The 11,597-nt window shown below is 39.7% G+C and overlaps 1 pseudogene; it reads left to right on the top strand.

Annotated features, from left to right (window-relative positions):
• The first annotated feature begins 5,499 nt into the window (after positions 1 to 5,499).
• Positions 5,500 to 11,363, top strand: LOC123821462 (annotated as a pseudogene).
• Positions 11,364 to 11,597: the final 234 nt, after the last annotated feature.

Genomic DNA, 11,597 nt, shown 5'->3' on the forward strand with positions numbered 1-11,597 from the left:
TTTTTTTAACCTTGTCCATGTCACCAAAACAAAAGTACAGGCCACAGGTTTGCAACTCCTTACTCTCTAGTATCTTTGGACCTCAGGCCATTAATGAGGTATCCACCTAATGGCCACATAGTTCCACTTCAGGTGGCAGGGCTTAAAGGAAAATATGCTTCTTGCAAAGCCAATCCTAACATAAAAACCTGACCAAACAGAACCACTAGGGCCCAGGAGGAACTCAACAGGAAGAAGAGGTGATCTGGCCACTGGCCTCAGGTTACACAGGGGAGGCTGGCTCTGGAGAAGCATGGGCCTGGGGGTGATACCACTGGGACCCAGCCATGCCAATACAGTGCTTGCTCTGCCTTGGAGTCGTGGCTGAGCCTGGGAGTGTGGACCTAGACAGCAACCTCCTCACGGCTCCAGCAGGGCATTCTTAAGCAGCGTGTCATCAGAATGTGCTCCACTACAGCACATGGCCACAGCCAAGGCAGTGATGGTGGTGGACTGGAATTTCTAGTTTTCTCTGCCAGTTTGTAGGAGTGATGCCTTTACGAGTGACAAAACCCTCTGGATTTGGAAAATCTGGGAATTTGGATGAGGAGAAAACTAACGGGAGAGAAATTAGATTGTAGCAGAGGCTACTTCTTACTTCCCTTAACATCTGCTTTCCTTCTTTTCCTTGGTAGTAGCATATCCAACTTGTAAGTAGGCACACTGCCGCCTAGAATAAAGTTTCCATTTCCCAGCTTCTTTGCAGCTAAGTGCATTGTGCAACTGTCATTTAAAGGGCAGAGAAAACTGACTTCTTAAAAAAATTCAGTGGTGCTGATAGTTTTTATCTATTTATATTTTAAGTCAACAATCAGTGTGAAACCTCAAAGGAAATTAACTAGGTATTCTCCAAAACTAGAACAGTAGAGCAACAGAGTCAAAATTTTCTTCAGTGTGGGATTTGCAAAAATAATAGAGCAGGTAATACGTTCCTTTTCCCCCTTCTCTGAATAAAGAAGTCGCTATTTGTTTTATATCTTATCAAAAGCATTTTTTAATTATGGTATAAAATCTCCTGAAGAGACAGGAGTCATAAGGTTGAAAATGTGTGTCACCACATGTTAAGTGGTTTAACAGCCATGACCCTCTGATAGTGTGCAAAGCTGTTACATGACATAAGTTAGTAAATATTTGGCCTGACACCTCTTAAACACTTGCTCTAAATATAGAGCAGTAAGAAAAGCTAATACTATTCTATTCTTATGTCTTTTCCATGTTTGCCAGACCAAGTTTATATAGACATGGTAACAATTTGAGTGAATATGGACATTCAAAGTCACTCTCTACACCAATAGGACCCCCAGTCTGGCTCCCTTATCCATCCACTGAGACTTGTCCTGACAGGTGTTCCAAGGCTAATCGCAACTGTGTTGATGGAAAATAGCACTCCCATGAAACACATCTGCATGGATGGCTTCCTTCCGATGGTTCATCCTCCTACATACAATGTTCCCATGTACAGTAGCAACAGGGGCCACAGTTGGTCAATTAATTGTAAAGTCACTTCAAGGTGTAACAGGAGCAGCTTCTGTCTCATTTGGAAAGAGGTATAAGAACAAACTATAAATTCAAGTGTCCTATGTAAATTGGATGGCCAAAAACTTGTTTTTGTGACCCTTAGAAGTAATTTAAGATGGAGCTAGGAGGTTGCGAAGAAGGCTAGAGATCAAAGAGACAGGATTCATATGGAGAAAGTTCTTGGAGAGCCATGGCATTTCTCACTTTTATTTTCATTGGTAGAAAGGTGTGATTCGACCCTTCTCAACCCAAGTGTGAAAGGCTTTGAGGAGGTCACTTGAGGAGCTCGATCTGGGTTCTCTGGAATTCAGTCGTCCCGTGTCTGGACTCTGAGGATGGCTGTTCAGGTTGCACACTGCACACCTCTAGAGGGCGACATTCACATTGACAACAATGTTTACAATCTGAACAACTGTATTTGGGGACCTGGGTGTCTGACTCGAACAGGCAAGCGACTGTGACTGGAGCTGCAGTTACATAATAGCCACAGAGCAATGGGACAGGGAGTTGAGGGTGTTTCTGGTGGTTGTGTGGGTCCGTGAGGAAGAGCTGGCTTGGAGCCTTCTTAAGAAGGACCTCCCCACAAAAGGGCCTTCTAGAGGGTTCCTTAAGCTGAAGACTGAGGGTTGAGCACTGGCAGTGAAAGTGAACAGGGAGAGAAGTAATTGCCCTCATCCGATTGTGCTTGAAGTGGGGCTTCTCAATGGGAAACCGTATCTCATGAGAGAGTCAATTCTGAACACCCACCAAGTCCAATGAGCAGCAATGCCAGATCACAGAGGAGCCATCCACGGAAGACTGTGCCCTTTGTCCTAACCCCCTTGCCCTGGGCCCAACCCTGGAGGGGTTGGAGAGGCAGCTAGTGAGGGAAGGTGTTGGGAGAGATAAGATGCCAACCTGCTCTAACGGCCCCTGAGCCTCTGGCTCCCCAAACCCCTCCCAGGCCTGAACGAGGCCTCCGCTCAGAAAAGGGGGAAAAATTGGAATTTGTTGATTGCACTACATGGAACATTTTAATTACTAAAACACGACTTCCTTAAGACCAAGGTGAGCTCAGAACATTTCACCAATAAGAGTGACTGGGGGAGCCATTTGAGACTTCACAGAGGGGCAGGGAAGGAATCAGCCCACTCAATGGGTGCACGGGACGAGAGGTTGGAAAGAAGACGATCAAGCTTCTCTTTGTGCCCGTTGAGCGCCCAGGCTTTGGTGACCAGACCACATGGGAAATCTGTGAAAGAAATACCTATCCATACCCAAAACATTTTACTTTGACCTGAAACATGCAAATGTGCGCTCATCCCCACTATTTCGATTTAGAGCCATGGCCTTCTGTGTGAGCCAGGTGAACGGGTCTGTCTTAAACTCATCCACAAAACATCAAGCATGAGTTCCAATTTGGGTTTTCTTGCATTAGAGTAAAAATGTTAAGGAACTTACAAAGCAAACTGAATATAGTTGTAAATTTACATGATTTCTTTTTTCTTGTGTTTTACAGTTGTTTCACCTACACCCATTTTTAGAAACTTGTATTTATCGTGTCTTTTCATAGAATTCAATTCAGCGTTTCATACAAATAACTTTCTTTTTGTGCTCCTATTTCATCGGTTTACATAATATTTGATTAAATCATGTAATTCAGCAACAAGTACAACTACTACTGCCATAAACAGATTTGAGAACACACCCCGCTGGGTAAACACACAGTTGGACTTCGGGGGGCTAAAGCCCATGGGTGTATGGGAGAGTAGCCACCACTGGGCCTTTAAAGATAGCAAGCATCTGTTGGTCTGTACGTCTCTCAGAGAGAATGGAGAGCATGGGGTTCTCTGGCAATTGGTAAGTGGAGGTCATTCAAGTGAGTCTCCACTTTTGAGGTGTAAAGTTCAAAGTAGCCAGCATGAAAAAGCTACTACTTACTTGTTGGGAACTGTCATGCCTGGTTTCAGGAGCTATAACCACACCATGGCTAAGGCTGAGTGAGAGACCTTCAGACCAGAAGCCACTAAGAAGATAAAGCTTATCTCCCTGGCAGGAGCGCCACTTCTGCTCCTTTTTCCATAACTGCCTCCCAATGCTTGGTCAGTTAGCCAATGATGGGAAGATTCCCCAAGGGGAATCTAAGACAGGCATGATCATGTGGAGGCCCCAGGGAAGGACTGGGGGGCTATGGAGAAAGGAGGTGATGGACCCTCGCCCCTCAGCTTTGACAAAGTCTGAGTCCTCATTCTGCCGGCAAGAAGTCTCCTAATTTCTTCGCTATCTTGCCTCCTCTGCCTGACTTAAGCCTGAAACAATGACAGAGGGCGGTGCAGCCCAGTGCTGGAAAGGGGGGGTCTCCCTGGTGATCAAGCCTAAGAAAGAATACATAAACTCCTGTGAAACCTGCTTTGCTAAGAATGCTCTTAATTAAATGATAAAGGCCCAAGCAGGAAATGAATTTGTTTCCCAAAGTTTTGTAGCCCTTTAGCTAACAGACCCTGACTCAGAATGAGTCCTAATAGTTCTTTGCATGCTATCTATCATTTGATACTTACTGCCTGACAATGATTAATGAGCTTTACCTATATTCCTGCACAAATTAAACCCAATAAAAGCCTACCTAGGCAAGGGCACGCATGCTCTCCCCTTGAGAGAGTAGCCCTGCCGTCCCTTTTCTTCCACAGGACTTAGTACTCCATGTGAATTTATCTCATATCTCATCCATAACACCTTGGACACTGTGGGCCGGTGTCCGAGTCACTTACTGAGTACCTACTATGTGTCATGTGGGACACTGGGCACTACACACACATAAGCTCAGTTAGCTTTCACAGATACTGCTCCCTGTTTCACAGTTGGGCAAAGCCAAGGTTAACTTACACTAGGTCGGTAAGTGAAACAGTCAGTGCTTCTCAGTCTCTAATGTGCGAATGAATCACATGGGGAATATGATTTAAAAGGCATATTTTGATGGAGTGGGTCTGGGGCAGGGCCTGAGATTCTGAATTTCTAACAAGCTCTCTGATGCTGATGAGGCCGCCTCCCCCTGGGAATCTGACTTGTTCTGAGATGGAGCCCAGGCATTGCTGTTTTCTAAACGTTCTCCAGGGATCTTTTATAAACTGAGGAGAGATGGTGAGTAGCTTGGCCCCCAGTGAGGGCAGAAAAGTTGAGAAGTGGACTGATATATAGATACTTAGTTGTTTGGTTTTTTTAATCCTTGCCTGAGGACGTTTTTTTCATTGCTTGTAGAGAGAGAATGAAAGAGAGGAGGGGAAAGAGAGAAACATTGAACATCAATTGGTTGACTCCTGTAACCATCCAGACTGGGGACCAAACCTGCAACCTAGGTATGCGCCCTGACTGGGAATCAAACCTACAGCCTTTTAGTTACTGGATAACACTCCAGCCAATTGAGTCAAACTGGCCAGGGCTAGATACTTGGTTTTGAATACTTAAGCTAAAACAAATGTTTTAAAGACACAGGACTAATACAATTTAAAACAATATAGAAGTTTATAAAATAAAAGGTAAAAATCTTCCATTCTTCTCATTTTATGAAGAATTTAAAAAAATCAGATCAAGCTGTCCCTGTACACAACAACATTCTAACTTAATGATGCAGCGTGAACTTTCACGGTCAGCACATACAGTTCTCCTGTGTCCTTGTTGACACCACACTGTGTTCCATGGTGCAGCTAAACCATAATTTACTTCACCAGTCCTTCATAGGTGGACCTTCAGTTCACTCTAATTTTTAGTTTTACAAATAATATTTTGTGCACATCCCATGGATGTGAGCACAGATTGCCCTGTAGAATAGACTTCTAGATGTGGGATTGCTAGGTTATTTAAATAACCATTCTCAAATTCCCCTCCAAAGGGCTCACTAAATTACTGACACTGCTACCATCACATTTAAAAATGTTTCTTTCTCGGGGATAGACCGGCACCGCAGTCATGAATTGCTTCAAGTTCGTGGATGTGAGCTCTTGCCTGTTTCCAAAGGAGATATCCTGACTCCAGTTGCTCCCTTCAAATTCTACCCTCCACAAAGACTCTAGAATGAGATGTCCAGATTGCAAATCTTACTCCTCTGCTTAGAAGCCATCAGTGCTTCTTGTTGCTTCTGATATTTTAAAGACAGATATTGGTATCAACTTGATAGATCCTATGTTCAGAGGAATTTACAGGGGCATTCAAAAGAATCAAGATAACTTTCAAGATGTAATACAGAGAGCTGTCCAAACTGGTGTTAAAAAGTTTATGATTACAGGTGGAAATCTACAAGACAGTGAAAATGCACTGCATTCAGCACAAACAAATGATATGTTTTTCAGTACATTTGGATGTCATCCTACAAGATGTGATGACTTTGAAAAGAATAACCCCGATCTTTACTTCATGGAACTGCTAAATCTTGCTGAAAATAACAAGGGGAAAGTTGTAACAATAGGGGAATATGGTCTTGATTTTGACCAACTACAGTTTTGTCCCAAAGATATTCAGCTCAAATATTTTGAAAAACAATTTGAATTGTCAGAACAGACAAAATAACCCATGTTTCTTCACTGTCAAAATGCAAATGCTGAATTTTTGGATATAATGAAGAGAAATAGAGATTGGTGTGTAGATGGGGTAGTGCATTTGTTTGATGGTACCAAGGATGGTACCAAGCAGCAGCTGCTGCTGCTTTGATTGACTTGGGTCTCTATATAGGATTTAATGGCTGCTCGGTGAAAACTGAGGCTAATTTGGAAGTTTTGAAGTCAATACCTAGAGAAAAATTAATGATTGAGATGGATGGACCTTGGTGTGGAGTCAAAATACACATGCTGGTTCAAAATATGTAAAAACTTCATTTCCTACCAAAAAGGAATGGGAAAACAGACACTGTTTGAAAGACAGAAATGAGCCCTGGCTGGTGTAGCTCAGTGGATTGAGCGCGGGCTGTGAACCAAAGTGTCGCAGGTTCGATTCCCAGCCAGGGTACATGCCTGGGTTGCAGGCCATGACCCCCAGCAACTGCACATTGATGTTTCTCTCTCTCTCCCTTCCCTCTCTAAAAATAAATAAATAAAATCTTAAAAAAAAAAGACAGACAGAAATGAACCCTGCAGTATAATTCAAATACCGGAGATAATGTCAGCAGTAAGAGATGAGGATCCACTGGAATTAGCCAACACACTATATAACAATACCATTAAAATATTTTTCCTGACATGTAATTGGTATGTCTTCCATTTTCCATCATGTATGTAACATTTCATGGTAAAACTTAGTGAAAGTTTCAATAAAGGAATTTGCTGGGAGTTGTCCATAAAAAATATTTTTCTCCCACACCTTGCAACTATTGCATATTATCAATCTTTTTGACATTCACCCATCCAATGTATAAAAACCGGCTCTCATAGATGTCATAGCTTGCATGTCACAATGAATGCATGAGGATGACTGACCTACCTGTTAGTGAGACACAAGTATTCCTTCTTTTATGGACTGCCTGTCTATATCGTTTGCCATTTTTGGTTGCTTATCTTTTTGTATTAATCTTTAATCAATTATATATGCTACAAATGTTTTCCTTCCAGCCTATTGTTCATTTTTTCAATTTGTTTTATATTTTTCAATTTATTTCACAGAAGTTTTCAATTTTTATAGAGTTCAGGCTATCAGTATTCGTTCACAATTTCAGAATTGTACTTCATTTATAAGAAAGACTTCCTCATCTCAAGATTATAAAATATATCTCTGGTTTTTCTACCTAGTGCTTATATAGATTTGTCATTCATTAATACACATGATCATTAGTCCATATGCAAAATATATATTTAATTTATTAGTTGAAGTTCTTTTTTTTCTTTTATTTCCAAATACCATTCTCAGCACTATTTATCGAACAGGCATTATTATTCTGGGATTTGAAATGCCTCCTTTATTATATAGTCAATTATACATATACAGCCTGGCCTCCTTTAATCTTTCTTTTTTTCATCTGTGACTGTCTAAAGCTGTTACAATAGCTGCAGTTTTATTGAAATTCTAGAAAGACAAGTATTTCCTCATTATTGAGTTTTTTGTCTTTTTCAAAACAAATTTCTTCTCTACTTTTTTTCCAGATGGATTTGGAATTCCCATTTCATGTTCTAAAACAAATCTCACTGGAATTTTTACTGAAATTTTATTTTAATGGTTCACTGATATTGGAAGAGTTGACATATTTATAGTATTGAGTGTTCCATGCAGAAGCAAGGTATTATCTCTTCATTTATTGATATATGTTTTATATCTCTATCACAGACATAAATCTGGTACATTTCTTGTTAAGTTTATTCCTGAGTAATATGTACATATCTTTCCAAATCATCACCATTCTAATAGATTACCAACAACATGTAACAGCTACTGATTTAAATATATTTATCTTCTAGTTATCCAGCTTATAAGGTCTAATAATTTAATTGATTTTCTATAAAGCTATAAAGTTTTGATTTGACAAAATGCATTTTAAAGTTTCTTTTTTCAGCTATGAAACTAATAAGTACTCAATAGAAATGTAGGAAAAAATGACATCAACAACCAAGAACCACTATAATAATTTTATTTATATCTGTTTTCATTCTTTTTATATTTACATAGCTTCTTCTACATAACGTTAATCACACAGTATGATTAGCTAAGTGTATTTTTAAAAGTAATAGATGCATGCAATATGCCAAAACCATTTTGCTTGAGGTTTATGTGTTTGATAAGGAACACTGTGCTTCTCACCAATGGGCAGAAATACTAACATAACCTCAGTTGCTGAGATTATTGAGTTCAGTTCGGTCCCTTCTTTGGCAGCCAGGCTGACTTGCTGGCCTTTATACCACCCAATTATAGTTCAGCGTCACAAAGCCTGCTGCCTTCGCACCACACACAGCTGCTGACCTCACTGCACACTCAGCCATTCCGTTTCAGGCCTCGGCTGGAGTCTCTCTTGCAGCACACAGGTGATGCAGAGGTTGCTGGTTTATCACTCCATTTAAAAGGCTGACTAGAGTACAATCGACATAATTTTCAAAAACATTTAAAAAAAGACATTTTTCACGTGGCTCTCAGTCAAGGAAATGTGTGTATGGTTTGAGTTTAGACAGACTGATTTGCATTTTCTTTTGCATTACTTTAAATCTGAGTAACTTGTTTATTTTTTACCTGTAAGGACCGCTCTTTCATTTCTTCAGCTGTCTACTCACTCACCTTACCAAAGAGGATTTCCTTGGCCTACTTACATAAAACAGGAATTCCCCACCTTATTCCCCCACCATACGTGCCCCTAACACATGCAGGACTGGGGCAAGAGTGTGAATAGAGGCCCACTCGTATGTCCAAGTACTTAAAAGGCCCAGCAGGGCTTCATGCACACACGTGTGAGTCATTTGATGCATTCACTTAGGTCTCCTTTCTATCTTTCAATAATTTTTTAAATTTTTTTATACACTGATATCCTGGGGGTGTTATTTTTGTGGCTTTTAAAAAAACTAAATGATTTATTTTCCATTACTTTATCTAGGTGATTATTGCTGGTTGTAATAGATATTTCTAGTCACCTCCCAATATCTCATCATTCTTCCTTTCCACACTTTTTTTCCTTTCCAGCTGAAAGATTACCTTTTCCAAGATTCCTTGGCCACATGAGTAAGTTCTGGCCGATGAGGCAGCAGTGGATGTTTGATGTGGGACTTCAAGGAAGTCTCCTTCCTAAAAGGGAAAGAGGGAGAGAACACATTTCATTTTGAAGAGAATGCCCTTGCTGGAGGTAAATGATGAACTACCTTGTTTTCTCCACTGAAGACTAGCTTTCTCTAGTCAGGTATTCTGAGAATTTTTTGAATCAGTCTTTATTTATGTTTTTCTAGAAAGTTGTCTTTAAAATTATACAGTTTTTTAAGTTAACGGCTGTAGCATGCTCTTGTAATTGTTTTTTTCCCGTAGCTACACTCCTTTCTATTCCCAATGTTGTTTATACATTATCTCTCTCTTTTTTTGTTTAGATTGTTTGCCAGATTAGGTTTGTCTATTTTATTTCTCTTTTCAACATTTGATTGTTAAGTGGTCTTAGTTTTTTCTTTTGATTTCCCACTTGGTTTGTTTCTGTTTTTAATTTTTTTCCTTCCTTCATTATCTTCTTTCTTTGATTTTATTGTTGTTGTTGTTTTTTAGTTTCTTGAATTTGGTGCTGGATTAATTTATTTTCCATTTTTCTTATTTTCCAGTATACACAGTTAAAGCTTTATAGTTTAAGTATGACTTTGGCTACATAAGATAGAAGATGTAAAGCTCTTAGAAAAGTCCTGGCACATAGTAGGTACCCCCTTTATAAAGTGTGTGTGCATATGTCATACAAAAGTCTTTAACATTAAAAGAACTGCTTAAATTAATATTACCTTGACTAAACATTTTCCTAGTGACATTTCCATATTTACTTTTCTTATTACCAAATTAAAGAAGACATTTTCTTTTTTCCTAATATTTATTTATTTATTTTATATGCTTTATTTTTATCATTGAAGACTTTAATTTTCTAGAGCAGCTTTACATTCAAAGCAAAATCAAGAGTGAAGTATAGAGCTTGTCCACATTTCCCCTCCCCCACATCCTTACCCTCCCCCATTATCAATATTCCACAATGGAATGTTGGTTCACTCGTTACAAATGAGGAACCTACATTGACATGTAATCACCAGAATCCATAGTTTACACCAGGGTTCACTCTTGGTGGTGCACACTCTATGGAGTTTTTGTTTCTTTTTTATTCCTCCTGGCTGCTCTTTAGAATTACCTGGGAAGCCTGATACCTGATGCCATGACTCCGACCCATACCAATTATGTCAGAATCCCCAGGTGTGTGACCCAGGCAGCAGGTATTTTAAAGCTCCCAGGTGATTCCAAGGTACAGCCAAGATTGAGATTTAAATTGATCTTAACTCTCTGTCCCATCTCTCCTAACCATAAACTGCAGCTGTTCAGAACTGCTAAAAGTATAATAAAAGTGAATAGATGTAAATGTAATGTAGACTTTTAATACTTTATGTAATAGTCTGGCAATATTTACTCACTGACATTGGAAATCTATAATATGTAACTGAATGTTATTCTAAATGTATATTTATGTCCATTTCCTCAGGAATTTGGCCAGTTTATCATAGGGAAAAGAAATTTAAAAGGAGCGTAGATTTTTCAGGCTAGTCCGGGAAAGCCTATGTAATCACAATGGAGCTGAAAGGTTTATTTAAACAGAACTTATTAGACAATTGAATTAAAGACATGGTTTGTTTTCTTGAAGGCTGATGATAAAGTAAAAGCAGTTTTAATGAAAAACCAAAGGGGTAAAGAGAGTTGAGTTTTCCAAGGTACTTTACAATATAATTATTTTCCTGGTCTTTGAAGGGGTCATCTTGGTGTGGTATAAGCAGAATGATCATTAAGAGCTGGGAAGTCCAGGATTTTAAGTCCAGCTTGATTAACTGCCATTTAAACGAATGTGAACAGATGCCTAAACTCTGTGAGCCTTGGTATCTTTAAACATGAACTGGGGACAGACTACCTTAAAGGATTCTTTTAGAGCTTAATTGGCACTGAGTAGGTGGTAGAGTTTTCATGAGATTGATTGCACTGCTTCTTGTTTAGAATTATATTAAACTTAATACATTTGCTTTTTCTTTCTGCAGTGGTATCTCCAGGACCAGCCAGTAGCCATGGCAAACTGTGTCACCAAAGAAGAAGAAGGGATGCGGCAGTGGCTGCTGCTGACCTCGGGTCAGCTGGGGCTGCCCTGCAGCTGAGCACTGCGGAGGCTCTGTGCAATTGGGCTTTGCTGTGTGCAGCCTCTGTAAGGGTGCAAGTCAAGTGACACACCTGTGATCTCTATTTTTTTTTTGTAAAAGCCTGTATATAAATTTTTTAAGGCATGTAGACAGGCTTTCCCTTCTCTGATTACTTTTCTGGTCAGTTTGAATTCATAGCTAAAATACGCCTACAGTAAGTTTTTCCCCCCATGATGCAACAAAGCAGAGTTA

Source organism: Phyllostomus hastatus, unplaced genomic scaffold (genome assembly GCF_019186645.2).
Source record: "Phyllostomus hastatus isolate PE091 unplaced genomic scaffold, TTU_PhHast_1.1 phas_contig_40, whole genome shotgun sequence".
Lineage (NCBI taxonomy): Eukaryota > Metazoa > Chordata > Mammalia > Chiroptera > Phyllostomidae > Phyllostomus > Phyllostomus hastatus.